Source organism: Protopterus annectens, chromosome 2.part0 (genome assembly GCF_019279795.1).
Source record: "Protopterus annectens isolate FY-2018-M chromosome 2.part0, PAN1.0, whole genome shotgun sequence".
NCBI lineage: Eukaryota > Metazoa > Chordata > Ceratodontiformes > Protopteridae > Protopterus > Protopterus annectens.
In genome coordinates, this window is record NC_056728.1 from 1,123,711,471 (window position 1) to 1,123,737,045 (window position 25,575).

A 25,575-nucleotide genomic window follows, 5' to 3' on the forward strand; every position below is an offset into this window, starting at 1 on the left:
TATAAGACATGTTGGAATGCAAGTCCATGCAAGTATCACATATCATATGGTCATATAGTGAATAATATACATACCATGGCATCTTGGTACACCAGCATCTATTTTTCTCCTGAAATACAACAGCCCTGGCAACTGTGATGGTGTGACACCAGGAATAATGTTGTCTCATTATGGGGAGATTTAGGGATCAACCTCATGTGGCATTCCTGCCCCTCTCCTAGCAGTACAGTCTGTTGACTGCATGGAGGATCAAATCTGAGCAACGTTGACATAAAACCTCCTGTAAATCTATTGTGACCACCCACAGCATTTACCATGTTGTTGATATCATGTCACATATGTGTCCTCCGCAGTGTATTGTTCATCTGTCTAAACAGGTTTCTACCATGCTGCTGCAGCACATCAAGTATTACCTCATTCTCCTTAATGTAGAAATCATATCTGCTTCGATGAGTTACCTGCAAAAATCATACATGTTCATATCAGACTATAGAACTGTAGTGCACCTATTGACATCTCCCCATCAGCACAGTGAGATGCACTAATGCTATACATAAATGTCCTTGGCCATTACAGGAGAATACATGCTAATGTATTAAATGTACAGCAACCTCTCACATACATCTGTAATAATCACTTGTGACAACCAACATGTGCCACATAATTAGTAACACCTAAAAAATAACCCAACATGTTATACACACACAAACACACACACACACACACACACACACACACACACACACACACACACACACACACACTTGGCTATACTTATCTATGGATATCTACAACATCTAGGGATGTATTTTGAATATGGGTTGATGTGACTACATTCAACATTACCACTACGCCACCATTTTAGCTATGTTACGCCTACAAAATACATAATACATACTCATTCAAAGCACTTGTCAGTATCCCCATCTGATGGCCTAGCAACACTGGACATATTGAGCAGGCAGGAAACAAGTAGGTAATCTAGTTGTAATGACCTGTGCAATGAGTTTAGCTGATGTATGTGCAGCAAGAATGTTGAAGTCAGTTATGTGCTACACAAGGCAAAGCTTCACAGTAGACTAACAAGCTTTTTAAGGCAATATTTGTACATAACCAGATCATAAGGAAGCAGGCTAATACATATGAAGTCAAACAAGTCAATGTGACCATTCAAGTATATGCTGCTGTTTCCATAGAATCCACAATCAACAATTCATAATTCTGTCACTGCAGACATTCTCATAATCTGTCAGTATCCACAAACTATAGTGCACACCAACAGTTAAACCTACAGTCCTAATGGGTATGGTCGTAATCCATTTGTATCTGCAGTACATTGATGAAGGGTGGATATGTGTCATTACACCTGCATATGCTAGGAAAACAACCTGTCCTATTTTATTTGTATTTGTTTACTGGAGTTGAGCACTGATCTCCATGGACCCTTTTCAAACCAAGCCTGGGAGTGGTGTCTGGTTAAGTGGCTTGCTCAAAGTCACACAGTGAGGCACTGGAGGATGAGGCAGTGAAACCTTGCAACACTGGACCACAGGAAGCAGCTCATTAGCAGCTCCCTAATCCTCTAAGCTAACTGCCAGACACCAAACTAAACTACCTATCTCAAAAAACTCAAAACAAAGCAGATCCAAACCAAGAACAAAGTAAAATATCCAAAGGCTTGAAAGGAACGAAACAGTCCAACGTGTTTTGAATCAAAATTGACTTTAATAAAGAACAAAAAAATAAAATGTAGAATATTACATCAAGCACTTTCGCCTGAAGTCATACCAGGCTTTATCAAGATGAACCATCATTAAAAATTCAGTGCTTAAATAGCTTCTATTCCAAATCATGTGACTAGAACTCCAATTAATAAAATATGCTAATTAGCCATTAAAACTAGCAAACCACCAGGTTATGTTAGAGATTTAAAAAGTTGCTTTTCAATGCTGTCAAAATTAAAACAAGTACATCAACATGACCAGCCAAACTTGTAATATCTTAAGATAACTTTAAAAATTATAAAAAATTCATATGTGCCTAAAAAAACATTCAAAAGTTGTGGTTAAAAATTACTGCCCATTAAGTACAAAATAAGCAGTAGTTAAAAAATGGTTCAAAACAAGACATTGTCCATGTTATTCAAATAAACACAACTACCAAGAAATAAACATCATAACTTAGCCCTCCTCAGTTTTAAAACACTCATGATGCTAACACTGTCGTTCAAACCAGGGGGGTTAGTTGCATTTAATTTAAGCTGCCACCATAATTCTTTATATTCCAATCGGGCCTCCCACTCACCCCCTCTACTATCCTGCAAGACTTGATCTAATATAAAAAAACTTAAGTTGCATATTGGGGCATGAACCAAGATGTTTATAAAAAACATTGTTTTCCTTCTTCTTAGAAACATCATAGAGGTGCTCATATATCCTTCTTCTGAGTGTTCTCTCAGTTTTACCCACATAAAAACTGGAGCACTGTGTGCAAAACCCCAAATAGACGACCCCTTTAGTACCACAGTTGTAAGAATGCTCAGCCTTAACTCTAAACCTCCTAGATGGAATAAATAATGAATTTTCGTTGAGCACATAAGGACATTGTTTACATGAGCCACACTTATAGGTGCCAAATTTCGAACAACCCCTTGTAGAACCAAAACCAGATTCACCCTCAAAAAGGCCCTTAAGGTTCATATCTCTTTTTCTAATGAAATGGGGGTGTTCCTTGACGAATTGTTTGAAATCGTCGTGATGTGTAAGTATAGGCCAATATTTTGTGATTAACTGCTCGACCTTCACTGAATCCCCAGAAAAGGTATACACAAAGCTATTCTGGTGTTCGGTCTGTTTAGATGATTTAAAAAGGTTTTATGAGTCACCCCACTACCTAAAAAAGGGCAATACACAGTTTCCCTGCCTGCAATTACCTCCCCAGCTAAATCATCAACTAAGTACACTGGGTACCCCCTTTCATTGAAAAGTTGCTTCAAAAAACTGACCTCGTCAAGGAAAAACTCTAATGTACTACACATCCTAGAGGCACATATGAATTGCCCTTTCACTATCCCTTTCTTCTGGGGAAAGGGGTGACCACTACTGAAGTGCAAATAAGAGTTAGGGAAAGAACTTTTCCTATATACTTTAGATTGAAAGTTACAATTAATGACATCCTTAAAAAGACCACTATCAAGATAATTCAAATAATCACTGTTAACACTGTGAGTAAATGCTAAAAAGGGGGTAGTAGAGTTGATATAGGCCATAAATTCCAAAAATTGGTCCAAGGTACCATCCCATAAAAGACAGATATCATCAAGATATCTTTGATAGTGGATAATATGTTGAGCCCAAGTTGTAGAAAAGATGAATTTACTTTCCCAGTGGTGTAGTACAATATTGGCATAGCTGGAAGCACAAGCCGTGCCCATTGCTACACCCTTTTTTTGTTTGTAGAAATCGCCCTTAAAATAAATAAAATTGTTGTCCAGGACAGTTTCCATGAACTCAACCAATAATCCAATCATGTTAGCCCCTAGACTAAATTCAAAAGTTAAAGTGTCATTAAACCATTCCAAGCCCACGTCATGAGGAATACTAGGAAATAGCTCAACTATATCAATAGTTGTCATCAGTAAATCTGGTTTGTAAAAATTTTTTTGAATGCCAGAAAGAAATCTCAAAACATAAGTAGCTAGGAAGTCCTAAGATTGCAAGATGGTTGCCCACTGATCGGTAGCTCTGAATGTGAAAACAGAAACTGGGAGACAACAGCCATTGATAGTATAAACTTGAGTAAAATTCAGAAACTGGCTAGTAAGTACACTACTGGATGCCTGCAAAGAAGAAACTAAAAGAACTTGAATGAAAATCAACCAGAAAAGGTGAAGAAAAAACACTGAATGGGAATAATTCTGCAGCTGTTCAGCAAAAAGCAGTTCAGGCTCCAGCTCTGGAGCAAGACATGGCTTTTAGTATTCTAGAGGAAGAAAACAAGTCAAATGTGCTCAGAGTTAATTAAAATAAAATACTAAGGAGTATATCAACTCAAATAAAAAAGTCTGGAAAAATATGTAAGAAGCTCTAATCAGATATTCAGAAGAGCTGATAAAACTGCAAATATCAGAGGACAAATGAAGAAAAGGCTGGCTGAGTATGAGACTGTTCAAGAAGAGATGTTTCAAAAATGATATAATTAGAGGACAGAGCATGAAGGGGGAAATATGAGATTTTCTGCTGCACCATAGAAACTAGAAGGAACAGACTGTTAATTTTTATGAAGGAACAAATAAACAACTGGACTGATATCCACAGCAGGAATGAAGGTACACATAAACAACTGGACTATTATTCCACAGCAGAAACTGTTAAATAAAATATCACAGTGTGTGTATGCTCTAAATTTGTCCATGAGAAAGCAGCCAAGACCTTTATTAACAAAGATGCAAACCTACCAGCAGAAAGAGTTGATCCTGCCAAAACTAGCTAAAGGGTAACATATTAAAAGCTGGAGACAGCAGAGTGTTTGTGGAAAATGATTATTCACTGTACACCAAGCAGAAGAGAAACACATTTATTCCAGTAATTAGGGGAAAGCTGAGAGGCAGATGTGAGATTCAAGCTGTTGTATCTAACTGTCTTCAAATATTTTTTCCTGGAGGATCAAAGTCATTTTTAATGTAGAACAGGCTAGGAAGGAAATGCAAAAGTTTTTCCAGCAAAAAATCTGCCATCAAACAGAAGTGGACTCTGCTTCTTATTCTTCTGATAATAAAGCACTTGTAGAGACTTTGCCAGAAAAACTTTTTCCATTGTCCCAAATAAAAATGTTTGAGAGACAATAAAAAGCACAGGGGATGACCAGAAAAATCAGTACTGTGAAAAATGAACCAGAATCTGGAGTTGGGAGATGAAGTTGAAAAGGAAAAAGACCAGCAACATGGAAATTAGTGAATAAATGTGAGACAGAAAAGCATGAATCACATTTGTGAAATACAGCTGTATAAGAATAAGCGGAACGAGCAGACTTGTTTACTTTGTTAAATTTATGAGGAACTGAAAATCATTTGCCTCACTTCATGTCATTAATGTCTGTATGAACTCTGAAGGAAAGGGAAGAGTAAGAAAAAGGTTAACTGTAAGTAAAAAAATATTTTCTGTGAAACTTTTCGCAATATAAATGGCATGCTTTAGAGTAAAGCATTTTAGTTGCTCTTCTCTTTGATAAAGTTATTAAACAGGTGCTGTTTTTTTCTTCTCCCCTTTCTTAAATGTAGGCACTACAGTGTAAAAAGTAAAGAAAAGCTAGACAAAGGCATGTTTATGTCAACATGCTGTAATCTTGGATTATTGAGGTAGCAGTAAAAGTACACAGATCATAATATATTAAAAAAAGCTGCCATATATAATAGATGGGAATAATGGCTTCCTACCATAATAGTGACACTTTCCATATTATCTTGGAATGTGAATGGTCTCACAGTTATAGACAAAAAGGAAAGAATATTTAATTATATAAAGAAATGCAGAGTACAAATAGCAATGCTACAAGAGATACATTTGCAAATAACTGAGCATGTGAGTTTGATAAAGAATGGAATTCAGGATGGATATTCAACAGAATATCGGGGACAAAAGAAAAGAGGATTGCTTATATTAATTGCTAGAGGAGTTCCAGTAGTGATAGAAGAGGAAAAATGACAATAATGGCAGATTTGTAATAGTAAGGGGGCTACTGGCAAGGGATGAGGATTATGCTGGCATGTATTTATATTTCACTTAAAACTGCTATTTTGGAGCTTAAAAAATATTGGGGAATTGATCAGCTTTCAGTGGGGAATATTACTTATAGCTGGGGACTGGAATTTGATTTACAACAGTGAGGATACATCTGGAGGGCCAAGAATGCAAAATATGACAAAGAAGGGTAGTTTATCTTAAGAAATTTATAAAAATATTTGGTATGAAAGACATGAATTTAGTAATAGGAACACAGAGAGCATGTACATATTATTCCCAATTATACAATAACTGGGCTAGACTTGACAGAAATTATATTTCACAAGAACATATGAACTTAATTGAGAACATTGATACACATCCAATAACTACTTCAAATCATGCACTATTAATTACTAAAATAAAAATGCAGGGTAATGAAGTAAAGATGAGACACTGAAACTTCCCCACCTACCTTGTAAAATGAGAGGAATTTAAGGAATGGGTAGTGGAATTACCCAGGAGTTATTAAGAAAGCTAGAAAGTATTCCAGAATTTATAGCAAGTGTGTTGGATAAAATGAAAGTCGAGTTTATCATAGAAATAAAAGCAAAAAAAGAGATCTGGTTAAGAAGTAATAAGAATTATTAAGTATTACAAAATAAGGTGCATCTCACAGAACAAGAGGAGTTGCAGAGTAATAACAACTCTGGAGCACAAAAAAATGTTGGTGCAATGGCTTAGGCAACAGAAAGTAGAAAACGTTGTTTCCAAACCAAGGGAACCTATAACAAGAAAAATAACTAGAGATCCTGTAGAGGTTTTAGAGATATTTTGGAAATTTTATGAACATTTTATAAAGCTGGCAAGTGAGGTAATCAAGCACATATGGAAATATTTATGGAAGACTTAACTATGCCAATGTTAGAGGTAGATGAGGCTCAACAATTAACAGTTAACATAGGAGGAGATACGATAAAATGGTGATATATAAGCAATCTACATGAACATTCCCAGGATTAGATGATATTCTTGTGGAAATCTGGAAGCTAGGCGGGAAGAAAGTGATAAATATCTGGAAGGTTTTGTTTAACAGTATTTTAAAAGGATGGGAGGCACCAAAATCCTGAAAAAAGCTGCAATGGCTGTAATACTTATAAACAGTAAAGACCTATCTGATCCAGCTTCATATTGGCCCATTTCCATTTTAAACCATGATTATAAAGTGTTTGTCTATAATGGCTAAAAGTATGGCAAAGGTGATGCCAAAACTGATAGATATGGATCAGTGTAGTTTTATGGAGGGGAGGGAAACATCTGACAGCATTAACAGAAATATGATAATCCAGAGGGAAGCAGAATATATGAAAATACCTCTGTTATTGATGGGCCTTGATGCAAAGAAAGCAATTGACAGAGTAATCTGAGATTTTATGAGTAGAACAATGGAAGCACTTGCATTTCATTAAAAAAATAAAAAGAAGAATTAAAAGGATATATATGATGGATCAGAGGCAAAACTCAAAGTGGCAGAGTTCCTCTCTAATATGTTTTGTTTGAACAGAGAAACCAGGCAGGGTGTCCTCTTTCCCTTTTGTTAGCTGTGTTACATTTAGTAGCATTGGCAAAGAAAGAAAGTGACTCAGAAGTTCAACGCTATAATTGGCATGGTGTTAAAAGTTGGCTTTATTTGCAGACAACATTCTTTTGTACCTGATGTAACTAGAAAAGACCATCTCAGTGTTGTGGAATATTCTGAGACGGTTCCATTTTTTGGGATATAAAATTAATGAAGATAAAACAAAGGCTATAGCTATAAACTATGTATCCATAAATGAACTGATCCAGCAATACACATATTTAGGGGGGCAAGAAAAAAATAAAGTATTTAGGATCATGGCTTAAAAATGATTCAGTTATGGCAGCTAAGGATATGTGGGAAGAGACTAAACAAAAGAAAAAAAAACAAAAACTGAGAAAATGGAAGCTCTTGCCATTGGATATATATAAATATAGATATAGATATAGATATAGATATAAATATAGATATAGATATAAAAAGTGTACACACCCCTGTTAAAATGGGGATACGTTCAGAATTTCAAAGTCCAAAACTTTGAATCTCATATGACCGAAGATCATATGTTCGAAGTTTTAAAACTTCAAAATCCTGAACGGAGATCGGCATACAGTGCAGACCTGGAGATTTCCCTTGTCCTCGCTGTAGTGAGATCTCGGAGTTGGTATATTTAAGTTGCGGAGGGTGTGAGGGGTGCAGGAGGGCTTGCCCCCCTGCATACATTTGTTTATGTATTTAGTGGTGTTTTGGGGAAGGTTCACAATTTCAAGATTCCAAGATCTCGAGATTCTGAACTCGATGTTCTGAAACTCGAGATTTTGGGATTTCGAAATTTAGAAGTGAACCCGTTAAAATGCCAGATTTTTGTGATATAAAAAAAATGAGACCATAATAAATCATTTCAAAACTTTTCCCACCTTTAACGTGACCTATAACCTGTACAATTCAATTGAAAAATAAATCTGTTAGGGGAAAAAATATAAAAAAATAAAAAACATACAATAAGCTGGTTGCATAAGTGTGCACACCCTTAAACTAATACTTTGTTGAAGCACCTTTTGAGTTAGTTAAAGCATTCAGTCTTCTTGGGTACACATCTGCCATCAATTAAAGAAACTGTAATTAATCCCAAATTAAGTTCAGCTGTCCTAGTAGGATTTTCCTGACATTTACTCAGTTGCCTGCTACAGCAAAAAACATTGTTCGCAGAGAGGTTACAAAGCATCAAAGGGATCTCATTGTTGAAAGGTATCAGTCAGGAGAAGGGTACAAAAAATTTCCACAGCACTGGATATACCATGGAACACAGTGAAGACAGTCATCAGAAAGTGGAGAAAATATGGGACAACAGTGACATTGCAAAGATCTGGATGTCTTTCCAAAATTTATGAAAGCCAGGATGAAAACTGGTCAGGGAGGCTGCCAAGAGACCTACAACAACACTGAAGGAGCTGCAGGAATTTCTGGCAAGTACTGGTTGTGTACTGCATGTGACAACAATCTCCAATATTCTCCATATATCTGCGCTATGTGGTAGGGTAGCAAGACGGAAGCCTTTTCTTACCCAGAAAAACATCCAGGCCAAGCTAAAATTTGCAAAACAATACATCAAGTCTCCCAAAAATATGTGGGAAAATGTGTTATGGTCTGATGAGATCAAGGTTGAACTTTTTGGCCACAATTCCAAAAGGAACGTTTGGCGCAAAAACAACACTTTGCATAACCAAAAGAATACCATCCCCACAGTGAAGCATGGTGGTGGCAGTATCATGCTTTGGGGTTGCTTTTCTTCAGCTGGAACTGGGGCTTTAGTCAAGGTGGAGGGAATTATGAACAGTTCCATACACCAGTCACTTCTGGCCCAAAACCTTCAGGCATCTGCTAGAAACTGAAGATGAAGAGGAATTTCACTTTTCAACATGACAATGACCCCAGGCATACATCAGAATCAACAAAAAATGACTTCACCAGAAGAAAATTAAAGTTTTGGAATAGCCTAGCCAGAGCCCAGACCTAAATCCAATAGAAAATCTGTGGGGTGACCTGAACAGGGCTGTGCACTAGAGATGCCCTCCCAATCTAACAGATTTGGAGATATTTGGAGCACTTCTGCAAGGAAGAGTGGGCAAATATTGCCAAGTCAAGATGTGCCATGCTGATAGACTCCTACCCAAGAAGACTGAATGCTGTAATCAAATCAAAAGGTGCTTCAACAAAGTATTAATTTAAGGGTGTGCACACTTTATTATTTTTTTATATTTTTCCCCTAACAGATTTGTTTGTTTTTCAATTGAATTGTACAGGTTATAGATCACATTAAAGGTGGGAAAAGTTTTGAAATGATTTATTGTGGTCTCATTTTTTATATCACAAAAACCTGGAATTTTAACAGGGGTGTGTATACTTTTTATATCCACTGTATATATATATATATATATATATATATATATATATATATATATATATATATATATATATATATATATATATATATATATATATATATATATATAAAAAATATAGATAGATACACACACACACACACACACACACACACACACACACACACACACACACATATATATATATATATATATATATATATATATATATATATATATATATGTATAAGCAGTAAAAATGTTTTTAGTTCCTTTAGTTTTATACACTGGTCAGGCATATTTTTATCAGTCAGAGGAGATTTTATTTGGGAGGGGAAGAAGGTAAGAGTTAAGTGGGTTAAGCTGATCTTCCCAATAGAGCAATGAGGTTTAGGATTACCAAATCTGAAGGGATATTTTAGAGCTACACACTTAAGACTGTTATACATAACACAAGCAGAAAGCTACAATTCAAAGTAGAAAGGGCTGATGATGATGCAGGGGAATAATTCAAGAAATAGGGAAAGGATGGGATTTTGTAAGGAAAATAACAACAGTCATACAAAATATTTTATTCATAAAGTAGCAGAAAATTTACTAAAAACTAAACCAACAAGAGAATGGAGAAAGGAAATTCTGCCAATAGGGATGACTGCAATTAGGGGTACAGAGAATAAACAAGAGAAGGCTGGAATTTGCTGGAGGAAGATGGAATAGAACCAAGGTATTGGGAACCAATAAATAGCGAAGGAAAGGTAATAGAATGGGAAGAGGTCAAGAAGACATTTGGATTGCAGGCAAGTGATTGCCTTCCCTATCAGGGATTGATATCAGAGCAGAGACAAAGACAAAGAGAGAGGGAATCCTAAATGAAAGACCTGCACTGGTTGAGTTTTTAATTGAATCTAGAACAAAATCTGCTGTTAAAAAGGGATAAATAGTAGTGTATATTCCAAAAAAAGCCAACAACTCGTTGGAATACACATGGCAAAACAACACTTTAATACAAAAGAGTAAAAATATAAAACATGAGCGCTTTGAGTGAGTCCTCTCTGCTTCCTCAGACATACTACAGTAACTGCTGCTCTCGTTTAAATAACGATACATCTAGGTCATATCCAATCAGTTAACAGCATCTTGATTGAATAAATAAAAGTTAAAGGCATACACTATACAAACACTATATAAACAATCAGTCATATAAATAGTGAACTAAAAATATATGTAAAAAAAAATGTAAAAGAATGCTCTATAAAATTAGATAGTGGTAAAACTGTAAAATATATGTACAAATATTAGAAGATGTGACCAAACATAATAATCAATGTTTCAAAGCCCTGTTCCTAAGAAAAGGTTTCAGTGAAACCTTACTATTTAGTCCAGGTGGTCTGTCAGCCTGAAGCCTAATTATCCATTTTTGTTCTGAGCCTTCGGTCTTGTTGTTCATGTTCCCACCTCTTTTATTATCTTGTATGATATGTAACACTAGAAACTTGAAGGTGTGTGTGGCTCCCTCCTTTATAACATGCATCGCTAACGCACTTGTCTCTTTTTTATTTTTAATGTCCCTTACATGTTCTAGGACTCTATCTTTGAGTAGCCGATTAGTTTTGCCTACATAGTAGGCTGGGCATTTTGTACAGAAACCAAAGTATACAACATTCTTACTATAACAGTCTGTATAAAAGCGTGTATCAATGCTGGACTTTCTAGTCGGGTGTGTATACTGCCCCCCTCCAAATATGAAGGGGCGGGCTGTACACCTTCTACATGGAAAGGTACCTAGTCTATCAGACCTTGCATAGTGGTCTCCATCTAACTTCTTATAACACAACTGTCTTTTTAATGACGTTGTTTTTGAAGGTAAATGATGGTGTAGCCCCTATAACACCTTCTAGTTCATCCACATTTAACAATATGCCCCAATTATTTTTAATTATATCACAGACTGTACTGATATTACTTGCAAATGTGAATGGAAAATGTAATACGGCTGATTTTTAGATGATGTGGTGCTATTTTGGAAAGATGGTGAGAATAGGCTGAATGAATTATTTCAATATATTAATGAAACAACACATTTTCTGAGATTTACCATGTGTATGGACAGAGATGTGCTTTACTATTTGGATGTCGCCATTAGAAAGGATTATAACAACAAGGTTTTTACATCACATCTTTATAGGAAACCTACTTATTCTAATTCCTTGCTGCATTACAATAGTTGGCACCCTACACATCACAAGAGAGCCTTGGTTAAAGGCCAATTTGTAAGATTTGCCAGAATGGTTTCTGTACTTGATGATTTTCTCCAGGAATGTGAGATTCTGGAAGGTATGTTAACTAGAACGGGGTACCCGAAGGAGATGGTGGTCAACATAATGAGTGAGGTACAGACGAAAAGGAATGAAGGGGTGAATCATGTGTTATTGGACAACACCACTGCCATGTTACAAACACTTGGACAAGGGAACAGAGAGAGTTATGGTAGGGCATTGATATTATGATATAGCATTGACTATTATGACATTTATAACACTGTCAAGAAATATCGGAGAATTTACAGAATGGGCCCTGAGTTACTTTCCTTGTTAGGAGAAAAAACAGCCATTGTATACAAAAAAAGAGGCTTTTTTCAAGGGGATGTTGGAGAGTAGACGTGGTGGAAGGGTTGATGGAGGATGTTTTAAATGTGGAAGATGTCCCCAATGTCAACATGTAGTTCACCAAGATAGGATTACTATTGTGAATCTTGGCACCATTAAACCTCCTAAAAAATATTTTTGTTATTCCAAAGGAGTTGTATATGTTGCAGTATGTCAGGCATGTGGCAGTCATTATGAAGGGGAAAACCAAGAAAGCATTTAGGGCTAGGATCTAGGAGCATATTTATGAAATTAAACATCACAATGAAAAGAATGCCCTATATTGACATATTAGGGAGAACCCAACACATGCCTTTAAATTTTGTGCCATAGATCACGTTGACCCAGGACCAAGGGCTGGGCCAAGTGACACATTTTTAGAATTCAAAGAGCTAAAATGGCAAATTAAACTTAATTACAATGAATAGTCTGGCCTTAATGACAGGCTGTCATTAAGTTCTTATTTGAAATTGAAAGCAGAATATTTTTTATGAATTTTATGACATTATTTGCAATATTTAGTATGTTTTGTGAGTCTGTAACAGAGTATTAAATGATTGTAATATGCCTTTTATGTTGTGCTGTGTTTTAACAACTGTGTGGGTCTGAATTGAACTAATTAAGAAAGGAGTGGAGAAATGGGTATATAGTATGTGTCTGTGCACTTTATTTTTTATTCTGAAGAAGTCTGAAACTAGTAAGATGAAAGCGTTTGGATTAAACTGCAAATACACTAAGTACCTGGTGTGACTGGCTTGTTTTTTTCACTTCTCTTGTGTTTGCTGAATTGCTTTGTGGTTTTACTTATTAGAGCATTGAATAGTTTAATTTCCAAACTGTGCAGATTTTAATACAAGAAATCATTTCAAATAGGTCAAATAATGATGCCTTAACACACTCCTGCAATAGACATGTGGCTACAATGGAAACTAACGCACAAGTGAAGAAAACGGAGGAGAAGGGTGGACTGAACAGAGCTAGGCTACAGGAAAACAGCTAGGACAAAATACAAAAAAGACAATTTCTTAGCTGAACAGCAAATACTTGCGTAACATGATACTCCCCAGCTGAAATCTTTAGATTTCACCAAACAATAACAATAAACATTTAGTCTATGATATATTTGGAATCTGTTATCCTCTGGAATCTGAAAAACAAGAGGGAGGGGAGAACAAGAGGATAATGCAAACCTCATAATGAATTCTTGCTGTTGCTAATGCCTCTGAAGACCTGGGCAAGCAGGAACGGGAACAGATCAAACGCCAGGTAGCAGAATCTGAAGATGCATTCTCATGCTTGGAAAGAAGTAACACCCAATGGGTGACAGGTCTGAAGAAAAGTCACACTGAACCTTTCTTAATTACCTTGACCTCAACCTTCTGAACTTTTCCATCACTACTGGGCATAGTTTGTGTAATGAGTCCCATGGGCCAGTGGTTATGATGAGCATCTTTGTCTTTAAGAAGAACTACATCACCTACTCTTAAATTTGGGTTATCAACTTGCCATTTACTGCAACCTTGAACCATGGAAAGGTATTCCTTCTTCCAACAACTCCAGAAGACATTAGCAAGGTGTTGAACTTGTTTCCATTGTCGTCTATGAATATTAGAGCAGTCAAGGTCCCCTGGAAGTGCAGGTGCTACTCCAATTTTCTGAGTAAGCAGAGTAGCTGGAGTGAGGAACAATGGAGAATCTGGATCCGCAAACACTGGAACTAATGGTCTGGCATTGATTATGGCAGAGACATCTGCCAGAAGGGTAGTTAAGATCTCATGAGCGAATTGGAAGATGTGAGACTGAGCAGCAAGGAATCTAGGATCCTTCTAGTGATCCCAATCATGCATTCCCAAGAACCTCCCATGTGAGGTAATTGAGAAGGATTGAACTTCCAGTCATACCCTTTGCTAATTAAAATTTTCCTTACTTGCAAATCATTGTTTGCCCCTGTAAAGTTGGTTCTGCAGTCCAATCTTAGGAGCTTTACTGGTCCTCTTATAGAGAGAAATCTTCTGAAGATATTAGTAAAACATGAAGTTTCCATAGACTCTATGACTTCAATGTGCACAGCACAAATGCTGAGACAAGTAAACAGTATGGCCCAACATTTGTTGTTAGCAACTCGGTCGAATTGCTACAGACCAGGGGCCAAAAACATTCATGCCAACATAAGTAAAGGGTGGATCTGTGCTTAGTTTGTTAGGTGGGAGATTTGCCATCTGTTGTTGCTGATGTCTCCCTCTCAGTTTTCTGACATTTGACACATTTTTGAAGTATGGAGGATATGCACCTTCAAGCACCGACAATCGACAAACCTGTGGATCTTATAGCACCTTCAGTAAAGTGGCGACCTTGGTGCTGATCTTGCTCATGGTAATGTCTTACCAGTAATGTTGTGATGTGATGTTGGCCTGGAATGATGACAGGATATTGTTCTATATCACTGAAATCAGCCCTTCCCAAGCGACGTCCGACTCTGAGATCATCCTGGTTGTCGATTGTTGTGTTTTGTTTATAAAGAGAGCTACCTTTAGAAAGACTGAGCCCCTTTCAAATGTTGTGGATTTCCTGAGAGTACACCTCATGTTGAACACTTTGGATAATTGTTTGCTCTGCTTGAGAGACTACATTGACGGAGAGATGGTCTTTACATATGTGCCACCCATGACAGGCTTTAGGATTGTTGTTTTTGTTGACAAATAGGTGGGCAACATGAATAAGTCATGCAATGTCATGTACAACAGATGACCACCTTTAGAAAGATTTAAAGCAATGAGAACTCAGCCCCACTTTAGATTTCATACAAGTAGTAAGTGTAATAGTGGAAGGTCTGATTTCTTTGTCAGAATCAGGGTTTACCAGTTCAAAGTTGGAATTAACATGGTTTGTAATAACCTCTTGGAGAAGAAATCCTGGGAGAGATGTCCAGGAAATGTCCTGAAAGGCAGATGCTGATACAGTACTGGTCCCACTATCAGCAGGGTTGACATCGGTAGGAACGTAATCCCATTGGTTGGGAGCAGAAAACTTCCTAATGCGTTCCACCCTATTACCGGCATACACATAGAACTATCTTGTTTGGTTGTGTATGTATCCAAAGACTATTTAACTGTCTGTGTAGAAATCAAAGGAATGAATTTTCATGTCCCTTTTAAGATTTATAAGCTCAGGAATTTCAGCAGTTAACACTGCTGCACAAAGTTCAAGCCTCGGCACGGTATGAGCAGGTTTTGGAGTGAGTTTCGCCTTACCAAGGAAAAATCCAACAGTTACTTTTCGATCAAATCCTATTATCTTGAGATAGGCCACAGCAGCTATAGCTTCAATGGAAGCATCAGATAAGATGTGAATCTCTCTTTTGATAGCATTGATACTTCCAGTAGGGGTGTAGCAGTGTGGTATTTTATAATCCTTCCATGTTCCCCCATCTTCATTGTTTTTCTCTGGGGAGAGGAGCATCCCAATCCACATTTTCAGAAGTGAGTTGTCTTAGTATCTTGCCCTGAACAGTAAAAGGTTCTATGAAGCCCAATGGACATAGATGCGGTTTACTACAGACAAAATTCCACGTTTAGTGAAAGGCTTGTCACAAGCTGACATTTGAAATATGAATGAGTCTTGCTTGAATTCCAAAGCATGAGGGTAATATAAGACCCTGGTTCAAAGTTCTTTAGACTGTCAGCATGATCCTCAGAATGAAAGGCTCCATTTACCTTGACGGTGTTGGAGACTATCTTGTGAAGTCTGAGATTAGATACAGCCAGCATATCTTGAGTTCTGGCAAGGAGATTGATCATCTCTTCCTCTGTGGGAAAAGATTTAAGCCTGTCATCTACATAAAAGTTTCTTTCAACAACTAATGTGCATCAGACCCAAATTCCCTTTCACCTTCTTGGGCAGTTCTCAACCCGTATATTGCAACTGCAGGAGATGGGCTGTTACCGAACACATGTACCTTCATCCGATACTCTATGACCTTGTCGTTGACATCATTATTGCGGTACCACCAAAATCTGAGGTAGTTTTTGTTGTCTTCATGAACAATGAAACAATGGAACATTTGTTGGATGTCAGCCATTACTGCAATAAATTCATGTCTGAAATGGATAGAGACCCCAATTAGTTATCTGCCTTTGGATGAGGCTAGTGATCGATCAATATTGAAGGTTTTAGATTGTTTGTGTGAGGTTAAAACATGGATGATGGAAAATTTCTTAAGTCTTAATGAAGGGAAGACAGAAGTAGTGCTCTTTGGTCCAAGCCGTTACACTGATTCCTCTATGGTGGATTGTGGTGAATTGACTCCTTATTTAAAGGATATTGTTGTTAATTTAGGAGTGAAGATAGATACAGATTTATGTTTTAGGGATCATGTAAATGGGGTTGTGGCATCTTCTTTTTATCATTTAAGACGTTTGGCTAAAGTAAAGCCATTTTTGACTAGACATGATCTTGAAATTGTGTTGCATGCATTTATAACTTCACGTCTAGACTATTGTAATTCCATTTTATTTGGAGTGAGTCATGGTGTTTTACTTCGATTACAGCTTGTTCAAAATGCTGCAGGGAGATTTTTGGAAGGCAAGCGTAAATTTGATCATGTTATGCTTATACTGGCAGCTTTACATTGGTTACCTGTTTTTTATAGGATTTATTTTAAAATTTTGTTATTGGTTTATAAGGCTCTGAATGGTTTAACCCCAAAATATTTGGCAGAGATGTTGCATCCTTATGTTCCTACTAGGGCACTTCGTTCAGAAGATTTGTCCCTGCTTGTAGTTCCGAGGACACGATTAAAGATGTGAGGAGATAGAGCCTTCTCAGTTGCAGCTCCAAAGCTTTGGAATGAGCTTCAGCTTTATATTAGACAGTCCTCCTCTGTGGCAGTTTTTAAATAAAAGCTAAAAACCTACTTTTATGAGTTAGCTTTTAATAGTGTGGGATGATTGCTTATGTTTAACGTTGTATTTATTGTATTTTGTGAAGCACTTTGGTGCATTTTTATGTCTGTAAGGTGCTATATAAATAAAATTTGACTTGACTTGACTTGATTGTTCAGATTAGGCTTAGAGAGGAGAAGGTCATTAAGAGAAACACCTTCATGGTGAACACTTGAGTTAAAGACCACTCTGATTTGGTTTGGCTTGCAAGGGTGAGACACACAAAACAAGGAAGGTACCAACATTTCTTCCCCTTCCTTTAGGGGAGGTGCAGGTTCAGCATGATCTCTATCAAACACCTTATGCATGAAGTCAACAAAGTGCTTTTTCATTGCAGATTTCCTCTTTAGGGTGCGTTCCAGTGAAATAAACCGTGACTCTGCAAGCTGCTTATTGTTTGCCAATTTCATTCTTGGGGTATGGAATGGTAAGGGTGCCACCCAGCTGTTGGAGTTGTCCTGATAGAATTCTTCACTCATAATTTTCAAGAATTCCTTATCTTCCCTTGTGGCTACCAAGTGATCATCTTCACTAGTGGTATCGGACACCATAATGTCAAGATTATCATCCCAGGAGTCTAAGTCATAGTTGTAGCCTTGGATGACTTGTTATGGCTTACCATTAATGCATAACCTTTCTTTTACACAGTAGTGATGAGGACAGGGTTCAAAACAAGTATTGCTTCCATTTGGAAGACCATATGTCTTGAAGGAAGTAACTCTGTAAGGTCTTCTGATCTTATCTAAGCAGACGTTTCCTATGACAACCCAACCTAGGTCCAAGCATTGGGCATATGGAGCATTGTTTGGGCCATTGATATATTCACGTATCTTGTGCACCTTCAGTATGGCTCCACCAAACAGTATTAGGCTTTCAGTGTCTTTATCAAGGGGTGGTATTTGGCCAGATATGACCTTCAAGTGAGGGTGACGAGAAGCAGCTTCTGAGTTAGGCATCTCTTGCCTGTTGGTTGAAATCTGGTTGCACTCGATGAGAGTGGGCAGTGGAATTTCTAGGTTGCCATTGAAAGGAGCTACTATAAAGATGGCTAGCTCTCCTGCCGGAGACTTCTGTAATGCCAGCACAAGTGCCCAGAGTGTAAGGCAGGGCATCCCCTGTTATGTTGAGCAGGTCAAAGAACTCTGATCTTACAAGAAATTGAGTACTTTGCTCATCGAAAATAGTGTACAGTCTTATGGCTCTTTCAGGATGACCCTTGGGTATACACGGACCAAGCATATTTTTGCTCAGGATTTGTCACTGAGTCCTTCTTCACAGACTTGAGTGCATATGGCAGCAACTGGAGTAAGAGCCACTGTTTGTTCTATGTTCTCCCCACCTTGGTTTGTCCCGGGAGGGGTAACTGTGGATGGGGTAGAAGTATGTTGAAAGGGATGAAGTGCTTGTACATGATCATCTCTGTCACATTCTATGCACTTGATCATGGCTTTACAGTCCTTAGCAATATGCTCAGTGAAAGCACAGCATTTAAAACATACCCCAAAGTTCCTTGGGTTCTTGCAGGTTTTTTTTCTGAAACCAATACATTTTCTGAGTGGGTGAGGTTTGTTATGTATGGGGCATTGGTGATTTGGGTTTTCAATTTTCTTGCTTTGATCACCTTTGTTGGGAACTGTAGGAGGTGTAGGTAGGACATCAGTCTGTTTAACTGAGACTGGACCTCTGCAGTCTCTGTATGAGCTGCACAAGTTTGTAGGCTTAGAAGAGGGTGGACCTGGAGCATGGAACTCTCCAAAGGAGAAGCTTGGGTCATTCTTTGTCTCTACAATTTTCCTGATGAATTTGCAGAAGAAGGAAAATGGGGGAAAGGAGACTCTGTTTGTTTCCATGTACTTTGATCCAACTGTTGTCCATTTTCCTTAGCTATCATATGGGATCTTTGAATCTATCGGGTTAACCCCATGAGCAGTGTCCAGATAACTGAGGCCTGGAAGGTGTCTGTCTTCCTTGGCTAGCTGAAGTTCAGAAAAGAGGTCACTAAGCTCTTGAAACTTTAGACTGTCCTTGCCAGATATCTTTGGGAAAATTTGCAGCCTCTTGAATAAAGCATCCTCAATGACTTCAGGGCTGCCAAAGCTACATTCCTCTCTGTCCCAGGCAGCATTAAGACCCACAGCCAGGTTAGCAATATGAACTGCCTTGAGACACTTAATACATTCAGAGGAGCTGGGACAAGCCAACAGATGAGCAAATCTAGTTCTTCAGTAGCTCTAATGTCCAGATCACCAACTGCAGACTTAAAGGTGGATTTCCAGCCTCTGTAGTTCTCAGGTCTGTCGTTAAACCGTGTGAGGCCAGTTTTGATAAGATCTTTGCAAAGCATGTACTTTACAACCTGTGACACTTCTGCGTCTTCAGACTTTAAGTGAAGAGCTGTTGGTTGAACACTGTTGGTCACATTAACAGTGGCACCATTGCTGAACGACATTGGGATGTACGGTGGTTCAAGGGCATCAAGCTGTGGAACTGGCTGAGAGTTCATGAGAGCAGGAGCTTGCAATGGTGCAGAGGCTTGGTTGACAGAAGGTTGGTGACTACCTCCCTAATGGGGTAGGTTAGCTTGAGCAGGGCTAGGTGTGTCGTGTGAGCTTGGTTGAGAGGTACTGCAGCAGTAGTCACTGGGATTAATAGTTCTAAGGAAGTGTCTCTGGCTTCAGGAGTATCAGATACGATGGAATGCTTGCTGCTCTGGTCGAAGACATAATCTGTAGTGCATTTAAGATAACTCTCCATGTCCACTGGACCTATGCTGTCTCTGTCACTCCCACTAGCAGCTTGCTCTAGAACTCTTAACCTTGTCATAGCTGTGGCATGTCCACACTGTTTTTCTAAGGCTTCTATTTCAGCTCTTTTGCGGATAGCTTCAGCCTGCTTTTCTGCTGTCTTTCTGCTTTTTCGTGTGCAGCTTCTGCCACTCTTTCTGCTTTTTTGTGTGTGCAGCTTCTGCCTCTCTTTCTGCTTCTTTGTGTGCAGCTTCTGCTTCTCTGTGGGCAGCTTTTGCTTCTAACTGAGCCTTCCTTTCTATGAAGGCTGCCTGAACCTTTGCAGCTTCTGCATCAGCGTGGGCTTTGATAGGTTGTTAGCTGTGTGGAAGATCTACTAGATCTGTTGGAGTGTTCAGTAGATGCAGAGTGATGGGATCTGGATTTATGGAGTTGTGTAATTCTGACTTTGGATTTAGTCTTTGTTTGTAATGCCAAAATGTCCCTGTCCCTGTCAAGATTAAGCTGATCAAACCTCTTTGGCTCTTCTTGTGCTTCCTCAATGTTATATCTCTGTAATAAATTGACATATTTTATGCATAGTCTTTGATAGATTTGATAGGTAGCAATAAATTGCTTGAATGCACCCTCTAATTGCTGTGCATCATAAGCAGGTTGACAGAGGGCAGACATGCAGTTAACAGTCTTAGTCCATGAGTAAGCAAGATTGGATAACAATTCTTCCCTGTTAGTCTCATAATGCTATTTTTCCTTCAATGTAAGTTTAGAGATGCATTTTGCTCTTACACTTGGATCAGGAATTTGATCTTGGTCTGCAAGAAATTCTGCATCTTGCTGTGTATCAGCCCCTGCTGAAAGTGTAGTGCTTTGCTGAGACATTCTGCTGGTAATAAAACAGTTAATGCTAAAGTTGTTTTCTGAGACAGAGAAAAGTATCAAAAATGTATCAATTAAGAGCTAGCTGTGTTTGCAGGCCATTTGTTTGCAAGAAGCTAGGCTGTGCAGAAAATATCACTTTTAGTTTCACAATGCCGCAAGCATGGCTCAGGGAAGAATAAAACAGCTTCTCTGAAGATATATGCAGTGCCCACAACAAAAACACACATATATAGATATAGATATAGATATAAAAAACACACACCTTGCAAACAATCATTGCTGAATTCCTGACTCACCAAAGAATTATGCTGTGCAGAGAGTGTTTTGCTGGTATGTACAGGCCCAAGTGTGCAAACAAATCCTTAGGAGACAGGTCTACTCTCTAAAATTAAAAGGCATTAGAAAATCTTTCAATAGCTGCCCTCTGCTCTGGGACTGTTATGAAACTTCCATAACCTGCCAAACATATCCTCACCTTGTAATTTATGATTAAGCAAGCTCTTTATGCATCAAAGAACTGTCTGTATAGGTACGGGATGCAAACCTATTCTCAAGTTGTACTTTCAAAGTCCATATACAGCACCCCACTGAATATTCCAAAGTGCTCAATGCATTATTTGACTGCTCTGCCTCCCCTGGCTGTGCATAGTAAGTGTAATCTCCTAATCTGTAGCAAGATGTATTAAGAAGTTTACTCACCAACACAGTTAGTGTTAGCAGACAGTTACTGAATCAAAATTACACCTGTGGAGACCTTTAAATAGTTTAATTTCCAAACTGCTCAGATCTTAATACAAGAAATCATTCCAAATAGGTCAAATAATGATGCTTTCACATACTCCAGCAATAGCCATGTGTCTGCAATGGAGTCTTAACACACAGCTGAGGAAAATGGGGGAGAAGGGTGGAGTTAGCCAACAGAGCTAGGCTACAGGAAAACAGCTAGGACAAAATACATAAAATGCAATTTCTTAGCTGAACAGCAAATATATAAGCATGTGTAACATGACAAGAAGGCAAGGGCGCCCGCAGGCAGTTGCACCCCCCTGGAACGGGCTGACCGGTAGATTAATTTTCTTTAAATTACAAAAAAACGTTTTTTGCATTCTTCTTTAAAAACGGCAGAACTGTCTGCAAGCAGCCTTTTGCACTGGATCTCATTGCAGCAGATTTAGGGAATTTGCCCTTACCCACCCTGCTGTTGAGTGATCTCTGAGTTATTATATTTAATTAGCAAGACGAGTGGGGGAAGAACAAAAATGGCAGTTCTGCTGGTCTGGTCACATCATCTGTGTGTGTGCAGGAGTCCTGCTCTTCCTGTCCGCCGACCCGCGCTAATTTGAAATTGCATCTTCCTGTCCCCCACATCATGGAGAATTTACATGGACGGTGGTGCACGGACGTTATGAAGTAAGGGAATTTATACAAAGCACAGATCACAAACATGAAGTAAGTGTGTGTAAGGGAATTGGGAACTTAGTATGCATAGCTGCACAAAAGTAGGTGTAGATGTCTGTGTGTGTAATGGAATTTTTGCGGCAGCCATTCTCTTCCTGCGTCCGGTCAGCACTGTTGCTAGGTGCGGTGTTGAGATGGGACAGTCGCTGCACACTTGGGGTTATTTTGGTAGTGGCAATATTTACACAACTGCTCTAGAATCTGTTTTGGTTGATTGACAAATTTAAGTAGGCTATATGCTTTCATAACTGGAAATCTGGCAAGGTAAATTTCAACTACACAGAAACTAAAATAAAAGAAGAGAAATCTCAGATAAAAGAAAAGCGAGGGCATGACTAAAGCTCCATTCTAAGATGAGAGCCTAATCCAGGAATTTTCTGAACTGTAGAATAAAAACTTGATTTCTGTGAAGACCCCATCTGAAAGGTAATCATGTCAGCAGCGGAAGAAAGTATCTTTGTGGATAATTTAAAAAGTAAAAGAACTGGATCAATAGAAGAAACGTGCTACAAATATTAAAGATGTTTTTCTGATGTGGCAGTTGATATGGGTGGTGTCATGAAAACAGAATCAGGATGACTAGCTGTATATAATAGAGGAATAAATTCCTGACTATGACCCCGGAGATCCAGGTTTTAATAGCTGCTCATGTGGTTGTAGAGCTGGGCAGCAGAAGGTAGACATTACTGGCCAAGGCTAACATAATAATATGTACTTAGGTGTAGGGAATGTTAGTCTGCCTTACTACATACAAGAGGAAACGTGCAGGCAGCAAACTTCTTACTGACACTAAAAATGTGGGGCCAAACATTCACAGAAGTGATGGTAGGGCCCTCATTACTAACAGGTCACAACACTCTGTAGTATGCCATACTGGGCATTTGCAATGAGAGACTACCAAGGTCAACTACCAAGGGTGGTTTAGGCCTTACTTAGAAGTACCCTCATTGTTCTTATTACTGTATGCTAGTGAGAACATGTGCATCTCCATGAGTGCCTGGATGAGTGCTCCCTCCGGTTTGGTTCTTGCCTCCATTGTAGTAACTCATGGGGGTAGGGGGGGCAATGGGCTTAGGATCACTAGGAGGAGGGCTGACGGTTGGCAAGAACAGAGAGAAAAATGATCTATGGAAAAAAAAACTCAGGACAGCATTGCAAAACAGAAGCAATCCCTGGAGCCCAAAACAGACTAAACAAACTTGAACACCTGCAAGCAGCCTGCTTTGAATGAACACAAATTCAAACACAAATGCTTTGAATGAACACAAATCCTCCCTAAATATGCCATAAGCCTGCATTTCTCTTGCATCATATTGCAATTCCTGTTTGTATTATACTAACTTACCTTTAATGGATGAGCTACATTTAACCTTAGCTCCCAAGAGGGGGTATGAGCTATTTGTATTACCATGCGAACCCGAAATGCCCTCCCCATGAAACTGCATGCTCATCTATGTTTAATAATGAGGGCCACAGTAGATGGTGGCTTTAAGGGATGAAAGCTCACCTTCCAGCATGTCTGTGCAATCCCTCCCCTCCTCTGGAAGATTCTAGCAGTATGTGTTCTGCTCTGAACTTCTCTCCTCTCCAGAGCGAGCACACACTCATCCTACTCTGCCTGATCTGTTAGGTGCCCCTCTAAATCACCAAGACTGAACAAACAGAGCTTATTTTTGTTTGTTACCTAAATAGTCTGACTAGGGCATAAAAAACTGCTGTGCAAGAAATATTACTGCATATCTACTTTTTGGCTGTAAAGGTGTAAATGTTTTCTGGTGAATAAAGTTGTTTCGCAGACAGTACAAGTCCTGTTAACAAGCTAAATCCACTGCTTACCAAATCCGATATGAAAAACAGTCATATAACCCCAGCAACTGTGTCTAACAAATATGTGACAGACAGGCTACAGTTACTAACACCCACGTCACTGCCATCAGAACTGCAGTGTTCAGTATAGCCAGCAGTACGGGATCTGACTTTGAATACCGGACCCATTAAATTCAAAGGACAGGTGGCTTTAATGGTATATGGTAAATAAGCATTGCTACCTTACTTAAAAGCCAAGTCCTGCAACAACCAGGTAAGCTCCACACTGAAGTCAAAACACAATAGCTCTGGTGGGTAAATGTACTCTGTAGTAATCAAAAAAGGCAAATGTTTGAAATAACTACAGCTTATGTGCAAACACAATAGGTAGTGATGAAACAATGCTCTGCTAAAAATGCTTTAAAGCTCCAGATTGCTGAGCTGCAGATCAGAGTTATTATCACTGGCTACTAGGATTTCACCCACTTCAGATCAAGCACTGTGCCGTTCAGTGCAACCTTCCCAAAACTAATTCAAGTCTGACCAGAATTATTTGGTGTGTGTGTGTGTGTGTGTGTGTGTGTGTGTGTGTGTGTGTGTGTGTGTGTGTGTGTGTGTGTGTGTGTGTGTGTGTATAAGAGGGAGGTAGCATACCCCTCAGCTGTCCAGGTTTTTGCAGAATGTCCAGATTTTTGCCCCATATTCCTCCTAAAAAGGATTGAAGTTGCTAAATAATGAAAGACATTTCAGTTTTAGACGTCATATCATTTATAAAAATGCATACCAACACAAATCCTGTTACTCTTGCAATTTTCTAAGTTTATGAGAGCCATATTTATAATCTGTCCCTATTTATTTTAGGCTTTGTCCAGATTTCTTGCACCAAGGTTGAGGCCTTGAGGGGTGTGGTGTGTTTGTGTGTGTGTGTGAGAGAGAGAAAGTGAAATGCCCAAGTTAGAGTTAGCAGGTGGAATTTATTTTCAAGTGCATTTTCAAGGAACTGTGAGCTTTGAGGGAAGCTAAGTTTACTGCTGCTCATGCCAAGTCTATTTACAATGTGCAACTGTTTTGTTTAGCAAATGGTATCTCTATTGTGGTATAAAGTTTTAAAGCTGTGTTAGTAGCACCACAGGTAGAATACTTGCATCTTAATGTAGAGGGCTCAAGGTTCTATTCCTACACCATGTACATTTGTATTTTAAGGGGGCAGGGTGCTGCAGTCCTGAGGATGCCCTCCTTTGGATGAGATGCCTAGTAACTATGAACCTGTTTTTCAGCTTGCCATCCATTTTCTATTGCAATATACCAGCTTACCATTTTTTTAATTTAACATAGGCAATTTATTCTTTGATGGCAGCAGGCACTGAATTTGTAGATGAAACACTGAAATATACAGTTGTTTTCTAGCAACAACCTCTTCATT

General features: G+C 38.5%; 1 long non-coding RNA gene across 1 annotated transcript in view; it reads right to left on the minus strand.

Moving 5' to 3' along the window:
• Window positions 1-25,575, minus strand: part of LOC122793367 — a 63,808-nt gene that overhangs the window by 757 nt on the left and 37,476 nt on the right. The gene's annotated exons all lie outside the window — the stretch shown is intronic.